Source organism: Glycine soja, chromosome 16 (assembly GCF_004193775.1).
Source record: "Glycine soja cultivar W05 chromosome 16, ASM419377v2, whole genome shotgun sequence".
Lineage (NCBI taxonomy): Eukaryota > Viridiplantae > Streptophyta > Magnoliopsida > Fabales > Fabaceae > Glycine > Glycine soja.
The window spans coordinates 6304851-6321227 of record NC_041017.1 but is presented as its reverse complement, the minus strand read 5'-3'; the positions used below and the strand labels follow the sequence as shown (position 1 = coordinate 6321227).

Here is a 16377-nt window from a genome sequence, read left to right as displayed (position 1 = left end):
AGGTAAATAAAATAAATGTGTTTTTAGAAAATAAAAAGAATATTATATTTATTCATTTCATAATAAGAAAATATAGTTCATTTTTATAAAACAATAAAATAAAGAAAAATAGAGTAAATAATATAATCAGAACATCTTAGTTATAAATAGAAACATATTAGGTCAGTACTTATATTAAGATATTTCTACACTTTCTCTTCCTTCTAGATCATTCCCTTTTCTAGTAAAACTATCATCCCTGACTTGTTAACCATTGGGAGTAGTGAGAACATGTATAAGTATCCTTAGAAGATCAATTGAGATGAATTTTGGGGTTTTTATGAAATTTTGATTCTATGTTTACAACTATAACTGTGAATTATATATGTTTGACAGACTAATTGGTGTTCCGATGTGAAATTGCTATGAAATTGATGTGTTCTTGTGTTGAGTTTGAATCCTAGAAACTAGGGGTGAGAATAGGCTAGGCCGGCCTACAAGAGCCTACGACCTGGCCTACATAAAGCCTGACCTGACCTGGCCTATTTAATTAAAAAGCTAGGCTCAGGCTTTTTTAAAAGCCTATTAAATTAAATAGGCCAGGCTTAGACTTATTAAAAAGCCTTATAAGCCTGATAGGCCGGCCTATATATATATATATATATATATATTATTTTTTGGGTACAATTAATATTCTTTTTTTAAAAAAACTAGCAGATTCCATTCCTATAATTAAGTAAAATTTTAATTACAAGGTGTAAGTTTCTTTATATTTCTCATTATTTTTATTAGTTTTCCTATTTCTGTTAACAGTTCCTTTTTCTATTCCTATTAGATTTCCTTCTTCTTTTATTACGTTATTGTATTCTAGAGCAAATAAAAATCATATCCTATCATATCCTACGTTCCTATACAAAAATCATATCCTATCTTATGGTGAATATGGAGGAGCTAATGATGAAATGACGTTACTATTAATTTTATTGGTAGATATTTTATGCACCGGTTCTGTTCAAATAGAATGGAGATGTAGGCTTTATTTTTTTGTTGTAATAATTAATATGTTAGTTTGATAGACTTGGATGATACTACCTAAGTATGAGGTTTTCTTTTGTTTTAGATTATTTTATATCATTTGGTGATTTTTGTTTATATTATTAATATATTTTTAGGACTACCAACTAAATTAACGTTAGATTAAAAATTAAGGCAAATTATATATTAAGGCCTTGTTTAGCCTATTATAGAAGGTGTGTTATTTATTTTTTTTGGTAAAAACAACTAGAAATATTAAAGATTTAATGTGAAGAAGATTTTTAAATAAGCTTTTAAATAGGCTACCAGGCCAGGCTAGGCTTTTAAAAAGGTCAGAGCGAGCCAAAATAAAAGCCTTTGATAGGCTATAGACCAGGCTCAGGCCTAAAAAATTAATCGTAGGCTAGGCTCAGACCTTTTAAAGCCTGGCCTGACCTGGCCTATTCCCACCCCTACTAGAAACTGAGTATTTTTCTAATTAGTGTGAATTAATGAAATTAAATAAGGAAATATTTACTGTAAGAGGGACTGAGATTCTGATTTTGTATTTTTTTCCCTTTTCTTGCTTTTTAGGGTTTTTTATATATAGTTTGGAATTAATATTATAATTTGGAATTAAAATAGGCTAACAGAATGACATTCTTGAGTTTATATATTGTTTCATACTTTTATTCTTTAAAATTGGTTAAAGTGTATTTAACTATAAGTGTTAGACAAGTGGCCTCAGATATCTTAAGAAGGGGGGGTTGAATTAAGATATTCCAAACTATTTCCCCTAATTAAAAATCTATTTCACTTTTTACTCAAGTTATGAATTCCCTTAATGACAATCTTCTTAAATATTAATTCAAATGAAACAATTTGAATATGAATATAAAGCAATAATAAATAAAGGAGATTAAGGGAAGAGAAAATGCAAACTCAGTTTTATATTGGTTCGGCCACACCCTTGTGCCTACGTCCAGTCCCCAAGCAACCCGAGAGAGTTCCACTATCTTGTAAATTCCTTTTACAAGTTCTAAACACACAAGGACAATCCTTCCTTTGTGTTTAGAATTCCTTTACAACAAGAGACTCACAGTCTCTTAATCCCTTAGAGAATGAGAAGAAGAAGAAGAAGAACAAATCTCTCTAGAAAGAGATGGATTTTACAGATTGAGCACTCAAATAATTCCTTAATGAATTGCAATTGAATTGGCCAAGGAATTCTTAAGAGGATAAAATGAATTTGCTCTTTGAGAGGATAAACACTTGTTGTTATGAAAATCTCTAAGCAATTTCGTGTTTAAGTCACATATATATAGACCATTGGTGGTCATGAATAAAGCCTTTGAAAAGTTGTGACTCTTGAAATTATTTTTCTGAAAATCCTGTCTGGTAATCGATTACAGTGATTGTGTAATCGATTACAGCTTTTAAAATTTGAATTAAAACGTTTACTAACTACTGGTAATCGATTACCAAAATTGTGTAATCGATTACACAGTCTAAAATTTCGAATTCAAATTTTTGTAGCTGTTATAAAACGTATTTGGCCACTGGTAATCGATTACATCCTCTGGTAATCGATTACCAGAGAGTAAAACCTTTGAGAAACACTTTTTTAATTTAAATCACTTGGCCAAACCTTTGCTAATTCAATTAGGAATTCCCTTCCTAATATTCTAGTGATCATGTTGATGTTGTGACTTGTAATCTTGAAGTATTGTCTTGAATTTAATCTTGAAAAGCCCATTTGCATCAATTGCAACACATCATCATGATCATCATCAAAACATCAAAGGCAATTACATCTACAATAAGGTTCTTCAAAAGTCTATTTAAAATTGTTTCATACTTTTAGAATTGCGTAGATATCATGTGTTCTAGAAGAAAAATGTGTTATGCTGACCAATGTGACACCCTCTACCCCGACATTTATATAAATAAATAAAACATATAAAATATTGGTAAACAAATTCACATGGGTAAAAGGTTCACATTTACTTCACTATTACCAAATAAAACTTATTAAAAATATATTCAGCTCAAAACAAGGCCGTCAAAATTTATAAAAAAAATATTTTATTAAATCAGTGAGGTAAAATAAAATAGACTATTATGCTCCAATGTCACATCCTATCCAAGCATTGTGTCCTGACGTCCTTCAGTACAAGGTTCCTTAAAGCAATTCATCTAGTCATCTGTTCCCTCGAATACAAAGTTCAAGATCATCACAGGATCCAAACACAAACAACACAAGGAGAGTGAGTTATCACATTCCTAACTAATAGAGAAGCAAGATAACTAGATATACATATCATATAAATAAAATAAAACTTACTTAAACATAACTCACGTAATTCAATCACTTTGTCATTCAAAATTCACTTTTCAATCATCAATTACACTTTTCAATCATCAATCACATTACACAAGAATCACACACTCCGATCAAGACATAATAACACATCAATTTCATAATAAATAATTAGCAAGCGTATGCAATAGTTATGCTAAGACTCAAGCCTATATGCAATCTGGTACCATGTCAGTGAAAAACCACCCTAGGGCGCTTAGGAGTACATACCAAGACACACCACACAATGGGTATGTCAGGTCACTCTCACTAAGTAAAATCATAGGGAGACCAGTCAGGGTCACGCTGTTTTACGAAAATGCTCCAACCATGCGGAATGGGCACAGGCTTAAAGGAGCACTCAAACTGGGTGACTCCCAAGGTCTACACTCCGAAGAGTCCGTCAGGGCCTCTCTCTCCCGATTCAGGTCTAACCCCTAAAATAATTTTTTGCATGCAGACACTGCTCATGAATTATACAATACCCATGACCTCACCTTCATGTTTTAAACACGTTTAACACAATTGCTCTACAATTTAACACTGGTTCCTAAATAGAAAACCTACACTTTCTCTTTAATACTAGTTCCTAAATAAGAAACCTACACTTTCTCTTTAACACTGTGCATCAACACTTTTCTCAAGATAACACTAGTCGGATTATTGTACAATTCACAACTTACAACACAAGTAATGTCACATTAAGTGTTAACCACACACTTATTCACAGCCAAAACTCATTCACAATTTCACAGATCATAGTGTCACAATCCACCATCACATGTTTACACGTATCTCACAAATTAACACATGTTCAACTTTGTACTTATACTCAATCTCAGTAACAATATTATAATCTCAAAGCAACATGTTATTCAACAATACATCACATATTTCATTTATAAACACTACTCATGAATTATACAATATCCACGACCTCACACTCGTGTTTCAAACACGTTTAACACATTGTGCTACAATTCAACACTGATTCCTAAATAGGAAACCTACACTTTCTCTTTAACACTGCGCATCAACACTTTTCTCAATATCAACACTGGTTGGGTTATTGTATAATTCACAACTCACAACTCAATACACACATCTCAATACACATGTACCTCAAATCTGACCATAATATTCTCAAACTCCAACACTTGAATAATTTTTGGAATCACACTATAACAACACTACAATATTATTTACATAAAATATTAATATAAATAAATATATAGCTAAATTTATATATATAAAACCAACAACATACATCATATTGGGTCATGAATATAAAATCAATATCTCACTCCCTCTTACGCTAAAAAGCATGAAAAAGAGAAAATACAAAATCAATATCTCACTCCCTCTTACGCTAAACCTCTACTTACTTAATTTTATCAATTCACGCTAATTAGACAAAGGTTCAATTTATAGGGTTCACACTCAACACAAGAATACATCAATTTCACAATAGTTTTTCATTGGGACATCAATTGGTTCATCAAACATATATAATTCACAGTTATAACTATAAGGATAAAATAAAATTTGCAGAAACACCCCAAAACCCATTCTAATTGGTACTCTAAGGATCCCTACACATGTTCTCACTAATCCCCATTTGTGAATAACTCATCCTTTACTTCGATGTAGTCGCTCAAGCGTTCTTCGTTATCAATTGTGGCGTTTCTGGTGCTCTCTAGAGCTCCTCCTCCGGTTTCTCTGTTAGGGTTCCCAAATGTTGGAGAGAAAGAAAAGGGATTGAAGCCTCCATTCTATGGTCCTACATGCGATGCATCTTTCTCCCTCAACAGATATTATTTTGTAAATCCCAACGGTGAAAACATGCAGAAATGAATCGCGAACCACATATAAAAATAAGACAACAACCCAACGGTTAAAAAGTTCGGGATCATAGTTTTACCGAGATAGCTCTGGGTTTCTGCGGGAAAAGAAAAGTTACAATGCGAAGGGTATTACTCTCAGCTTCGATATGTTTTCGTAATTCCCAACGGTGAGAATGCTCAGAATTGAGTTGCAAACCTGGTTTTTAAATTTCACGACGATCAAACGGTGAATGAGTCTGAAATTTGAAATCGTCGTTTTTCTGATATAGGTTTGGTGGTATGTGGGAAAAGAGAGAATTTTGTGAGAAAGAGAAGGGAAAATTAAGAGAAAGAGGAAGTTGAAAAGATATCGTCAGTCTGAAAACTGACCTAACATTTCTCTATTTATAACTAGGGTACTCACAACCTATTATTTACTTTATTTATTTATTTATATTATTTTATAAAAATAAACTCTATTTTATTCACTATCAAATGAATAAATAAAATATCCTTTTTATTTTCTCTAAACCATTATTTTAATTAATAAAGTTATTTCTCCTTATTTATTTAATTATGAAAACCTTATCATTTTTTATAAAACTCTATTTATTTACAAATAACAATCCTTTTTAAATTAGTTTATGAAAAATAGGATGTTACAACCAACACTACCATGAGAAACATTTTGTGAGAATCACCTTTACATATGACGTCATAATAATGCATTTTTAGAACTACGATGTTGGGGTCTTATCTTCTAAAGTGCTCTGGTCTTAAATAACTGAATTTTAGACCTTTGCTCATATATTATTAATTCCTTACTGTTTAAAGTTCATATGATTTTATCTATTTCAATTTGATATTTGTGTTACTCTTAAGCAACCACATGACTTTCCTGTCTATAATAAAAGACTAAGAATGCATCAACTAATGTGAGATCAATCCAGTCAATCATGCTAGGAAAAAAGACCACTCCATATATTAAGAGAGCTAGAATACTCATAAAATACCCCACTCTTCTTTATGTTATTGTCATTGAAATGCAAATAACCAGCCATTAGAACAAAAAGAAAAACACTACAAGACCATAGAATAGATCAGTCCTTGCACTCTATCAAGAAATGACAGATCTATTCACTCTATCAATAACCCAGCCAGATCTAGTGTATCATAAGGGATTTACTTTTTCTATTGATTCCTCCGGATTGGGTCAAAAACATTTCTTGAATGAGTTATTCAATTCGAGGGATGAATCGAATAATCACTCTTTATTGGTTCTACCTCCTCTTTTTTATGAAGAGAATTAATCTTTTTTTATCGAAACATCATAAAAAAAATAGATCCAGCCCTCTTGCGGGAATAATTTGAAAGATCCAAATTATTGTTGAGGCAGAACACTCAATGCAGAATCTGATACTTTAAGCTCTCCATCAGCATCCACCAGCAAATTCTCCAGATGTAATATATAATGAAAGACAGTAAAATAATGTTAATTAACTTGCTCTCTCTCTTTTTTATGCAAAGTCAATGAATGTGACATACATGACAGGATCCACAGCATACATAATACTACTATTAGCCTTTAACTAGACATCACCATTTTGGAAATTGACTCTGTACAAAAGACTTCCAGAAAGTATGTGGAGTTTAATTCTGGCGAAAAGTTTCTATTCATTTAAGAGGTGAGACTTCAAATCATTTGGCAATGGCTGGAGCTAGCTTTGCCGTGGTAGAAAATATAGAGATATGAGTCGGTCCAATAGCATGTGAGATCTAAAATAAATTTTAAGAGAAATAATTAATTTTAAATGAGAAACATATATGATATTTTAAATGTTGATTAATGTAATTTAAGTAAATATTCACATGTTTAATTTTACGCATGATCCATTTCATTCATTTCAATTCTTTTTTTTCTTTTTATCCTTATTTTTAGTTTAAATTATTTTTTTGATCTTTTTTATTTATATTATTCATAATGATGTATCTATTTTTAAAATGTTGAATTTGATTTCTAAAACAAAAATGCTCATATTACTCCTTTGTCTAAATTGACACAAATGATGTCAAACGAAAAGATCATAATGAATGAATATCACAAAACAGATGATCAAATTGAATAATAATTAAAAAAAAGTAGTTAATGCCCAATATGGACATATGAGTATTTTGAAGGGGGGAGTAGGGTCCAAAGGCAATGTGTAAGGGCCAATAGTAGTTCCCTTAGAAAAATAGATTCAAATGGTCCATTCTGATCTTAATAACAATAATTAAAATTGAAAAGGAATAATGAAAACATACTTAATTACTAATGCGTAAAATATGGATTTATTCTTGCTAAGTGTACCATAAACTGAAAGTTTGGAATTCATATCCTAAAGTGTAGTTGTATTTTCAAATAATCTAAATCAGATAAAATAAATAATTTTAAGTTTTTATCTTAAGTTGGGGATGATTTGTATTGCATTCAAGAAAATAAAATTAAAAACAAACAACAATTTGAAGAAAAGATATGTATGAAAAAGAGTGACTCATATTATGATTTCGCATGTACCGTTTTCCCTTAATTCCTATTTTAATTAAGAACTCTAAGTTATCGATTAATAGTCTAATATCTCTTATTTTAATTGTCAACCTATAGTTAAAGTCTGAGAATACTCTCTCCCCAAAATTAATCATGCATTAGTCATTTTGAATTTAATTTATGGTTAAAGATAAATAATATAGAAGTTTGTAAAAAAAAGAAATTCATGTCACCAGTTTGATCATACAAGCTTTATGAACCATTTCATTCTATAGGTCAATTAATTATGAGAAGATGACCATAAGCACATAATGAACTAATAATCAGAGTGATTTCAATATAGAAGTGAAAGCAATGAAAAGATACAATTAATTGAATAATTTTAAAGAATTTTATTAAAAAGAGAAATTAAAGTAAATGAGTATAACCACATCAGAATCCGGTTCTAAGGAGTTTGGCCAATTATGATCACATAATCATTAAACAACATATAATATTACATTAAAAATAAAAGAGATTAAAAATACTAACAGATTCGGACCACCCAATTGTTTGTGTAATTCACTTCTCAAAAAACTGTTTCTGTTTGTAAATAAAAATAAAGCATAACCTAAAAACACCTTTTACGCATCTATTTACACTTCTATGAATTTAGAGCGTTGATTTACTAAGTGTGTGTATTCAGACATTAAAATTTTATAATTGTTTAAAAAAATTAATTAAACATTTTAAAAACGAAATATCCTATACATACATATATATATATATATATATATATATATATATATATATATGCGCACATTAGCTAAGGGATGAAGTATGTATTTTAACACAAGAAGGGAGTGCAGTGAAATATTTGCACCTTAGAGGCGGTGGTAGTGTAAAGAATATTTTAGTAATGTAGTTTATTTTAATGGAAACAAACAGAATTTTAACGCAAAATTAAAAAGAAATAAAGTGTCATGTATTAAAATGTGTTAGGAAAAGAGAGTAAAGTTTTTAATATAAGAGGAGATGATAGTGTGATATTCGCATTTTTTAAGAGAGGAAAGTGTAATTTATTCTAGTAATATTGCTATTAATAAATATTTTAATACTTAATTGATAATGATAACAAAAAATTAAAAAGACTAAATTGGGTTTTAGTAAAATCTAATGCAATGGTAGAACATTAAAATTATTTGTATGAGTCATTTTAATAAATTAATTTCAACCCTTGCCTTTTAGTACTTTAAGTAAACGGGATGATAGAGGGTTAATGAAGTAAAAAAGGATATTTTACTCTAATGTGTTTGCTGTTTTACATTAATTTCTATAAAATTTAGGGTTTTAATAGCATTTTTAATTCTTTTATTGAATAGTAAATACATTGATATATATTTTAAAAAATAGGAAGGAAATTCAATATTTTCATTTGAGTCGTTAATCTTGAAGTATATCAAATCAAATTGTGATCATGTAACCCTCCCTAAGGGTTATTACTTATTAGGGCTGGTCCTGGATGCAGTGCACATGCTTGGCTTTTCTTATATCCGCGTTCGTAGTCTTTCTTTGTTGTCTTTTTTTTTTTTTTTTTTTTTTTTTGTATCTTTCCCTTTAGAAAGGCAGGTATTATACTTCATTCTTTCTTCTTATGTAAATATTACACTATACACAGAAATTTTGAGGAAGGCACGGCACGTTCAGAGGAATAAGAGAGAAAAATTTTGAAGGTTTAAAAAATGAAAAAGATATTTTTTGTTATTTTAAAATTTTTTGAGAACATAATTATCCAATCATTATTTAGGGAACACATTCCCAAAGAAAATTTCACAAGCTGAAAATGTAAACTTAAAAAAAAAAAAATCTGTTGGCAACTTTTACTTTATAAAAGTTAAAAAAAAAAATTAATAACTAAAAACTCTTAAAAAATAAAAAATATATTTTTCCAGTCGATAAAATAATAAAACATCTTTTTGAACTGCATCCCAACATATCCATTATACTTTTCTCTTTTAATAGATCGGAAGTATTGCACTTTTGCTGCTCATTCCTTATGATAAAATATATAATTTAATATACTATTTTTATCCGTTCAAAGAACACGGATTTCCTCTACCTATTCCGTCCGAGACTAGTTTTATTTATTATTGGTGTTTGTCATTGAAATAAAAAAAATTTACACACGAAACAAATCAAATATGAATTTTTCTATTAAATAAATCATTCTCCTAGATATAAACGTTTAGGATTAACGCAACTTACTAAAAAAATATTCTTTATAAGATTTTAAAATGTATATTTTAGTGATTTCATTTTATTTAATAATAATTTTTATATAAATAAAATCATTTAAAAATTTGAATGTCTAATATCCATATATTAGCATTACATTTATTAAATTCAATCAACATATTATATTTAATAATGTTATTAAAATTTATCATGTATGATTTTTAACAAATATAATATTAGAAAAATACTAGATTATTTAAATATTTATATAAATATGATTAATAACACTAACTAAATACTACCTTAATATTTGTATTTAATTTGATTTTACTTATATATACGTATATCATTTGTAATTATTCTTTTAGAATACTAATTTGCTAAAATAATAATTAAAATATATAATATTTATTTATAATCATAATAATTAATTGTATAAGTTATACTGTTAATTATAATAATCTAAAATATAATTCACTACTACACAGTGAAAGTTAGTAATATTTTTTATTTAACATTTAGTAAAATATTACTAAATTTTTTTGGTAACATTTAAAAAATATCATCAAATATAAATAAATATTATTAATATATTTTTATAATATTTTATGAATTTCTTGATTGGTGTTGAGATAATGATAGTGTGAAGTCGTATTTTTTTTATTAGTAAAATTCAAAAAGATGATGGATCCCAAGGACTTCATAATCATAATAGGCATATAAAAATTATTGTGCAACATATCCGTTGCAATAAAATGGTGTGAAAACAATGCATAATGCAATCATCATGTATATTTTATTCAACAAGAGTAATTCTAAAATAAATAAAAAAAACTCTCAACCTCTTGATAACTTGGAACCAATAACAATTTACATGAAATATATAGTAACTCCCCTCCCCTTGTATCAAAAGTGTAACTCTTAATTATACTCATCTAGAAAAGAAACAACTAAGCTCATCTAAAACACATAATTAAACTTATTATATTTTTAAAATTCAATGATTTATAGCATAAATTAAATTAAATTTCTTTTATATTCTAATTAAAACAGTTGTTAAAAAAATAGTGTTACAGAAATGGTTATGTGGAAGTTTGAAATTTACCCATGCATAACACTATGGAAATTTCTGGTTGCCAACAGAAACAGTATTGAAATTTACCCATACAGACTTATATTGATCCCACTGATCGGCTGTCTTGTTTGATATTGTCTTTCTCACTTTAATTATTTCCATATTATGAATTTGTCGCTTCTCTTCGGTCTTCATCCTAATTAGTTTTCAATATTATAACATTTAAATGATTTAATATAATTAAAATGTATAAGGGACTGCAACAAATTAATATTTTTTTTCTAAATTATATATTTAATAATACATAACTTTATTACATTAATTTTTTTATAAAACTTATATATTTTTTTTAGCAGCAATTATTTTTTAAGACATATAATAATAAAGCTTATTATTAAGATCCCATAATCACAATGCCAGAAAATAATAATTATATTTAATTTAAAGTTCTATTATGTTGCCCTGAAAAAGGACCTATTATGTTCATTAGAAATAAAAATTAGTTATAAATATTTTATTTAAAGTTTCTCAAGGATAATATCCCATAAATTAGTTATATAATATCTCTTGACTCTGGTTCGTGGTTCACGATGTTTTGCATATAAGTGTGCATATCGCATGAATTGCTTGTAAGTACTTCTCCAGCATTTGATTGTATCAGACAATCTGTGATTGAATCCTTCCTCAAAATTTCCTCATGGTGTTCATAATTCCAACGCTTCTGTCCATGAAGCTTCAACCACTTTTGCTGCTTCTTGTGATGTACTTCTGTGCATTTGCTGCTTCTTCTGAGATTGCTTCAGAAGCAAATGCTTTGTTGAAGTGGAAATCCAGCCTTGACAACCAAAGTCATGCTTCTCTCTCTTCATGGAGTGGCAATAATCCTTGCATTTGGCTCGGAATTGCATGTGATGAGTTCAATTCTGTTTCCAACATAAATCTTACAAATGTTGGATTAAGAGGTACGCTTCAAAGTCTCAACTTCTCATTACTTCCAAACATTCTCACTCTAAATATGAGTCACAACTCCTTGAATGGAACTATTCCTCCTCAAATTGGTTCCTTATCCAATCTCAACACTCCTGACTTGTCCACTAATAATCTCTTTGGTAGCATTCCCAATACCATTGGTAATCTCTCCAAACTCTTGTTTCTTAATCTTTCTTACAATGATCTCTCTGGTACCATTCCTTTCACCATTGGAAATTTGTCAAAGCTTAATGTATTATCTATATCCTTTAATGAACTCACCGGACCAATCCCAGTTTCCATAAGCAACTTGGTCAATTTGGACTCCATGCACCTTCATGAAAATAAACTCTCTGGGTCCATACCTTTCACCATTGGAAATTTATCAAAGCTTAGTGTATTATATATATCCTTGAATGAACTCACTGGACCAATCCCAGCTTCCATAGGCAACTTGGTCAATTTGGACTTTATGCTCCTTGATCTAAATAAACTCTCTGGGTCCATTCCTTTCACCATTGGAAATTTATCAAAGCTTAGTGTATTATCTATATCCTTTAATGAACTCATTGGACCAATCCCAGCTTCCATAGGCAACTTGGTCCATTTGGACTCCTTGTTCCTTGAAGAAAATAAACTCTCTGGGTCCATTCCTTTCACCATTGGAAATTTGTCAAAGCTTAGTGGATTATATATATCCTTGAATGAACTCACTAGACCAATCCCAGCTTCCATAGGCAACTTGGTCAATTTGGACTCCATGCACCTTTTTAAAAATAAACTCTCTGGGTCCTTTCCTTTCACCATTGGAAATTTGTCAAAGCTTAGTGAATTATATATATTCTTGAATGAACTCACTGGACCAATCCCAGCTTCCATAGGCAACTTGGTCAATTTGGACTTCATGGACCTTCATGAAAATAAACTCTCTGGATCCATTCCTTTCACCATTGGAAATTTGTCAAAGCTTAGTGTATTATCTGTATCCTTGAATGAACTAACTGGACCAATCCCAGCTTCCATAGGCAACTTGGTCCATTTGGACTCCTTGTTCCTTGATGAAAATAAACTCTCTGGATCTATTCCTTTCATCATTGGAAATTTGTCAAAGCTTAATGTATTATCTATATCCTTTAGTGAACTCACTGGATCAATTCCTTCAACTATTAGAAATTTAGCAAATGTCAGGAAATTAGTATTTATTGGAAATGAACTTGGTGGCAAGATTCGAATAGAAATGAGCATGCTTACTGCTCTGAATAGTTTGCAGCTAGCTGACAATAATTTTATAGGCCATTTACCTCAAAACATTTGCATTGGAGGAAAGTTGAAAAACTTTTCTGCTGAAAATAACAACTTCACAAGCCCAATTCCAGTGAGTTTCAAGAATTGCTCCAGCCTTATAAGAGTCCGGCTTCAGCGAAACCAGCTAACTGGGGATATAACAGATGCTTTTGGTGTACTTCCAAATTTGGACTACATCGAATTGAGTGACAATAACTTTTATGGTCAACTTTCACCTAACTGGGGAAAGTTTCGTAGCCTCACAAGCCTCATGATCTCCAACAATAATTTATCAGGTGTGATACCACCAGAACTAGCTGGGGCAACCAAATTACAACGACTTCACCTGTTCTCAAACCATCTTACAGGAAACATTCCACATGATTTATGTAACTTGCCCTTGTTTGATCTCTCACTCGACAACAATAATCTTACAGGAAATGTTCCCAAAGAAATAGCATCAATGCAGAAACTTCAAATTTTGAAGCTTGGATCAAATAAATTGTCTGGCTTAATCCCAAAACAACTAGGAAATTTGCTCAATTTATTGAACATGAGTCTGAGCCAAAATAATTTTCAGGGAAATATTCCTTCAGAGCTTGGCAAACTGAAATTTCTTACAAGTCTTGATCTTGGTGGAAATTCTTTGAGAGGAACAATACCTTCAATGTTTGGAGAATTAAAAAACTTAGAAACACTGAATCTCTCTCACAATAATCTTTCAGGTGATCTCTCTAGCTTCGATGATATGACGAGCTTGACATCTATTGATATATCATACAACCAGTTTGAGGGTCCACTTCCAAACATTCTAGCCTTCCACAATGCTAAAATTGAAGCATTGAGAAATAATAAAGGCTTGTGTGGCAATGTCACTGGCTTGGAGCCTTGCTCAACATCAAGTGGGAAATCTCATAATAATATGATAGTAATTTTACCCCTTACTTTGGGCATTCTAATACTGGCATTATTTGCTTTCGGAGTCTCGTATCATTTATGCCAAACCTCAACGAACAAAGAAGACCAGGCTACAAGTATACAAACTCCTAACATATTTGCAATATGGAGTTTTGATGGCAAAATGGTATTCCAGAATATTATTGAAGCCACAGAAAATTTTGACGACAAACATCTCATTGGTGTTGGAGGGCAAGGATGTGTTTACAAAGCAGTGCTGCCTACAGGTCAAGTTGTTGCTGTGAAGAAACTCCATTCTGTTCCAAATGGAGAGATGCTCAATCTGAAAGCTTTCACATGTGAGATCCAAGCTTTGACAGAAATTCGACATCGTAACATTGTAAAGTTATTTGGGTTTTGTTCACATTCACAATTCTCATTTTTGGTGTGTGAATTCCTGGAGAATGGCAGTGTTGAGAAGACTCTGAAGGATGATGGGCAAGCAATGGCATTTGATTGATATAAGAGGGTGAATGTTGTTAAAGATGTAGCAAATGCTTTGTGCTATATGCACCATGAATGCTCACCTCGAATTGTTCATCGTGATATATCAAGCAAGAATGTTCTTTTGGATTCCGAATATGTAGCTCATGTCTCAGACTTTGCACGGCCAAGTTTCTTAATCCAGATTCATCCAATTGGACCTCATTCGTAGGAACCTTTGGATATGCTGCTCCAGGTTAATTACCTTTCTTTATACTAAATTGAGGATATCATATTTTTTAGTTTGCCTTTCTTAGTCACAATTGTCCACATTTTGCCTTTGTCACTAGAATCTTATTTTGCGTATGATAGCACTTTTATTTTGTTACAGAACTTGCATACACAATGGAGGTTAATGAGAAATGTGACGTGTATAGTTTTGGGGTCCTAGCATGGGAAATACTTTTTGGGAAGCACCCTGGTGATGTTATATCTTCTTTATTGGGATCATCTCCATCTACTCTTGTGGCCACAAGACTCGATCACATGGCATTGATGGATAAGTTGGACCAACGTCTCCCTTATCCAACAAAGCCAATTGGTAAGGAAGTGGCATCAATTGCCAAGATAGCAATGGCCTGCTTGACTGAAAGTCCACGATCTCGCCCTACCATGGAGCAGGTTGCCAATGAGCTGGTAATGTCAAGCTCATCTTCAATGGATTAGCTCTACATTGTCACTTATATATAGCTGAAAGATTGAAATAATAAACATGCTTGAGTTTTAATTGTTCTTTCCTATTTTTGTACTGTATCTTTTTTTTATATATATTGTAGGTCATTTTATTTTAGTTTTTTGGGTTTCTGAACTTTAGATACCTTAACCAAATTAATGATAACATGTGTAAGCTTTATTTTTTTTCCTATTAAAATAAAGGAAACAAATATTGTGTTATTTTTTGTTTCAGAAAATATAATAATTCAAATCAATTGTTCCCTTTCCTTCAATTAATTAAAAATTAACGACAAGTCAGCAAAGAAAAGGAAAATGCATGAACTACTTATAAGGAAACTTGAACTGAAATTATTTCAATTTTATCTTGAGTTTTTGATTGGATGTTTTACGTAAAGCATTATGCTCATGATAGAATTGCCTAGATATCATTTGTTCTAGAAAAATGTGTTATGCTCACAAACACCAGCATGAGAAACATTTTGTGAGAATCACCTTTAAATATGACGCCATAATAATGCATTTTTAGAACTATGATGCTTGGGTCTTATCTGCTAAAGTGGTCCAGTCTTAGATAACTGAATAGTATTTCACATTTAGATTGATAGACTCTGCTGCTAACTAGACTAAGAAAGATAAATTGCAAGGGGACGATAAAGGAAAGCTTAAAGATAAAATGTGTTATGCTGACCAACACCAGCATGAGAAGCATGAGAAACATTTTGTGAGAATCACCTTTACATATGACGCCATAATAATGCATTTTTAGAACTACGATGTTTGTGTCTTATCTTCTAAAGTGGTCCAGTCTTAGATACCTGAATAGCATTTCACATTTAGATTGATAGACTCTGCTGCTAACTAGACTAAGAAAGATAAATTGCAAGGGGACAATAAAGTAAAGCTTAAAGATAAAATGTGTTATGCTGACCAACACCAGCATGAGAAACATTTTGTGAGAATCACCTTTACATATGACGCCATAATAATGCATTTTTAGAACTACGATGTTTCGTTCTTA

The 16377-nt window shown here is 30.7% G+C and overlaps 1 pseudogene; it reads left to right on the top strand.

Annotated features, from left to right (window-relative positions):
• Positions 1–11636: 11636 nt before the first annotated feature.
• On the top strand, positions 11637–15381 carry LOC114391010 (annotated as a pseudogene).
• Positions 15382–16377: the final 996 nt, after the last annotated feature.